We start from the raw sequence: 4,544 nt of genomic DNA on the forward strand, positions 1-4,544 counted from the left end.
TCGTCATAATCAATTAAATACTCTTGCGTGAAACCTCGCGCTACAAGTCTTGCTTTATATTTAATTGGTTTGCCAAATTCATTATGCTTGATTGTAAATACCCATTTACAATCTATTATATTATTGTATACTGGCATGTTCACAAGTGACCAAGTTTTATTATCCCTTAGTCTATCACTTTTTCTAGTATCTGTCAACGAGTTTGAGTTGCTTTGCTCAGTTATATCATTAGATATAGGATCACCAGCTAAAACTGGATCGGCATTCACTTTTTCTGTTACCTCACTACTGTTTATCTAATGGCTGATCATATTCCATCTCCGTACTTTTATTCGGACAGACACTTATAGCATTATCCATTTCTAATTGGTCATCCTCATTACCAGTATCAAGCACGTCTTTTTCTACAATTTCTTTATGGAATTCAGCACTATTCATATCAACAACAGCTCTAGAGTTCACCATGTTTGCTTCATCAACAATAACGTCTCTCGCAATTGCAAATTTTCCAGTTTCCACATCCCACACTTTATAACCATTTGGTTCATATCCAACCAGTATACCTTTCCATGATTTTTCATCAAACTTTTTTTTTCTTATTTTCTTATGAACGTATACCGTTTAACCAAAAACTTTCAAATATTTGAGACTCGGCTTTTTATTATGCCACATTTCATATGGCGTTTTCTTGCATTCTCTCAATGCATTGCTTGGGCTTCTATTAATTAAATATGTAGCTGTCAATACAGCTTCACCCCATAGACACTTCGGTAATTTTGCCTCTATAACCAAAGCACGAGCTTTTTCAGTTATAGATCTTATCATTCTTTCAGACACACCGTTTAATTGTGGGGTATGCGGAACTGTTAAGTGGTAACTAATGCCTTTGTGAACACAAAGCTCTCGCATTTCATTCGGCAAATATTCCCTACCATTATCAATATATAAGTTTACAAGTTTAAGATTAAAATGCGCTTCACTTTTTGCAAGAAAGTCTTTGAAAACAGCAAAACATCAGATTTATAAGTCAGTATATATGTAACACAGTAATGAGTATACTCATCAATAAAAACTACATAGTAATTTTTTTTATTGATAGTCGAAGGTGATATCGGACCACACACATCCGAATGAACAACAAATAACGGCCTATTTATATGTTCTTTGTTTTTGAATTTTTCAAAACTAAGTCGAGCTTGCTTTCCTTTTATGCAAGCCTCACACAACTCATCATTTGGATGTACATTTCTGAGTAAATCAACATCATCCACCATATCCTGAGTCTTCATTTCTAAAAATTTACCTTTACTCATATGCCCTAACCTCTCATGCCACAAACTATAATTATTCCTTTTATTCGCATTTGATGCATAAGCCTTATTGGGTAAAGTAAAATTAACAATAGAAATATTGTTGTTATATTTACCCTCCATAATGTTCTCATGACCTTTACTGATTACTACACCTCCTGGATAAAATACAACCGTTAAACCAGCGTCCTGCATCCTTTTAACTGATATTAGATTTTCTGGAACATCAGGGCAGAACAATACATCATTCAAAATAATTTTTGTCTGAGAATTACTGCACAGCTCTATTTTTCCTTTCTTTGTTGCATATATGAATTGTCCACATTTTGCCACAGCAATTTTAACAGGTGACTCCAAAGTAGTTACAGCCATGAAGACTTTCGTTATTAATCAAATGATCAGATGCTACGGACTCCAAGAGAAAAGAAATACTATCCTCTGTATAACATGCACGTTTCAGCATGAATGCAAAACCTGACTGACCTGACTCTGGCTGAGCTGGCACCATTTGCACTTGTTTGTTCTTTTCTTGATTGTTACCACTTTCACCACCTTTTTTTTTTATATATAAAACAGTTCTTCTTAATATGGCCTGCTTTGCCGCAGTGAAAACATTTTGGTTTATTATTATTGAACTTATTCTTAAACTTGAATTTATCCTTTTGAAAATTTGGATTTTTGTTTTTAAAATTTGAGAATTTAGTTCCGTTTCTTACGGTTTGCAAAACTTTTAGACTTGTGTCCTTGCAAGCTTGTTTTAATTTAATCTCTTGATCTAGCAACCTGTTCATTACGAAGGCTAAAGTTAAATTGTTTTCTGACAATGTTTCGATTGCAGTGATAACCCCATCATATGGGGAAGGTAGAGTTGGGATATTTTATAAATTTTCTTTACCTGCGCTCCAGATGCAAGGACTCGGTTATTAATTCATCAAATGTATTGAAATGATTCAACAATGACATTTCACTCTTAAGTTTCAGTGATAACAACTGTTTGCGCACAGATAATTGGGAAGCTAAGCTTTTTCTTTCATAAATAGCATCCTAGTTTTTGAAAATTTCCTTTGCACTACACTCACTTTTAGCAAAGTCGAGAAAAGAATCACCCAAATATTCTATTATTAAACTTTATGCACATCTGTCTAGTTTTTCCCATTCCGCTGTTTTTTCTAGATCTTCATCAATAACTTTAAGTGCGTCATTTTCACTTAAAAGGGCTCTCACTCGAAACTTCCATATGGAGTACTTTTCCCCATGGAAAGGTTTAATATTTCGCTTACCCTTTTCCATTTTATAAATTTTGATTTTACTTATCTGCAGTCTCTAGGCATGGACTGGGCCCATAGCCTATCAAATATATCGATACTAAATCGACACACTAGCAGCAGCAACAGCAGCGACCACCAATCTCCTCCAGTAAAAGCAGCAACCACCAATCCTTTTAGGCAACCAATTGACTTGCACACCAGCAAACAGGAACAACCAAATTTGCTTTCTTGCAGCAACTACCGTCAAACCACTTTCACAATAAATAACACAATTTTAATTTAGTTTTAGTTTTCAAAAATTGCAGTTTAATTCTCTTCTTTCTCTTTTTTTCAGGTCTTGTCACGGCGGCGTCATAAAACGAATGAATATAAAAATTCAAATTTTGGCTCTAACAGAACATGTATATACATTTAAGGCCTGTACGCAGCTCTCAAGAAAAGCAAAAACTCCATATAAAATGACGTACAAGAAATGGCTAAACAATTTTCTTGAGTCAAATTTGTCATCCAATCATAGTGGCGTTATCGTCTCGCCCTGAAATTTTGAGCCGAGCACATGCATTTCAAAGGAGATCTTCATACTTGTCGTTATCGGCTAGTTATCGGCAAATCGTAGCAGATGCAAGAACGGATAAGTGCGGCGGTGTCGTTTGCTAATCGTTGTGCACGCATTGTTTGTTTACATTTTATGGGGTAAAATTAGTGGAAAAGTTAATATTTGCGTTAAAAATGCATAAAAATGTGTATTTTTTGCATAAAATCCGTGGAAATTATTAAAAAGTGGATAATTGCATTCAGTGTGCATGTACAAAACACATTTCAGAAAAAGAAAGGAGAGATATTACTGGAAAACGATATCTAGAATTGTTGCAGCACAGTCTATATTTTAAAAATTGCAGGTCGCTACCTTAATATAGAAAGGCCCTATCTGACATCGTCGCTGATATACATAAAGCCGTAACTAACTATAAATCGAAAATTTACGTTTTAATTGATTATGATGCATTTGATCACATTATGTGGCCCCAAATCGTTTTATGCAATAAAAGATTTTAGTTAGTTACGGCTTTGTGCATTTCAGCGACGATAAGAGATAGGGCCTTTCTATATTAAGGCAACGAGGTGTTTGTAAATATTTCGCGAAAATATCAACCAAAAAAACAGAAAATATCTGCTCCAAGTGAATTTTTAGACGCCAAATGAATTGAAATATCACGTCCGAGTGTGCGAAAGTGTAGTCGTCATGTAATCGTTGCATCATGATTGGGACGATGAAGCAACTATGATTGGACGACCAATGTGCAGAAAGCCTAAGGCAGTACGCAGTTCTTAAGAAATTTACTGCGCTTTTTACTACGGTTTTCTAAAGATTTTGTGAAAAAAGAGCACAAGGCAACCCGGGCTTGCAACAGAAAAATATGCCCGTTCCATTATTTCTTGAGGAAAGAGTGAGGCAACACTGGCAATGGCAATTTTTTCTTGGCCGTTTTCTTGAGAGCTGCATACAGGGCTTTAACAGAGCGTTGTAACATGTATGAATATTTGGGGTGTTCACAGTTCGTTCCAAATTGTGTCTGAAAATGTAGACGTCTACATTTTGAGACACTTTTAGCATCAAACTGTGAGCACCCCTTTCTAGCAGTCGTCGCAAAATCGTCACAAAACTTTGCTGGTGTTGCCAGACATTTCTTGTTTGCGTGCATTGTTTATATGTCACCTTTCGATTTTGTTTCTGAAAAATTGTAATTATTTAACTTAATTACCAATTCGTAATATTTGTTATTCCTTTTCCTTGATTTGTTTCTTTTCATCAAAAATTGCGCTCAAATTAAATGCAAATACGGAAAACGTGCCCAATAAATAAAAAAAATGTGATTAGTATTGCCATAATGCAACCCTGCTGCGAGGTTGCAAAATGTAGACGCGTAAAAAACATACCTTTGAGTGTGACAAAATGTAGACGGCG

Source organism: Rhagoletis pomonella, unplaced genomic scaffold (assembly GCF_013731165.1).
Source record: "Rhagoletis pomonella isolate Grant_MI unplaced genomic scaffold, Rhpom_1.0 Rhpom_scaffold_00022, whole genome shotgun sequence".
NCBI lineage: Eukaryota > Metazoa > Arthropoda > Insecta > Diptera > Tephritidae > Rhagoletis > Rhagoletis pomonella.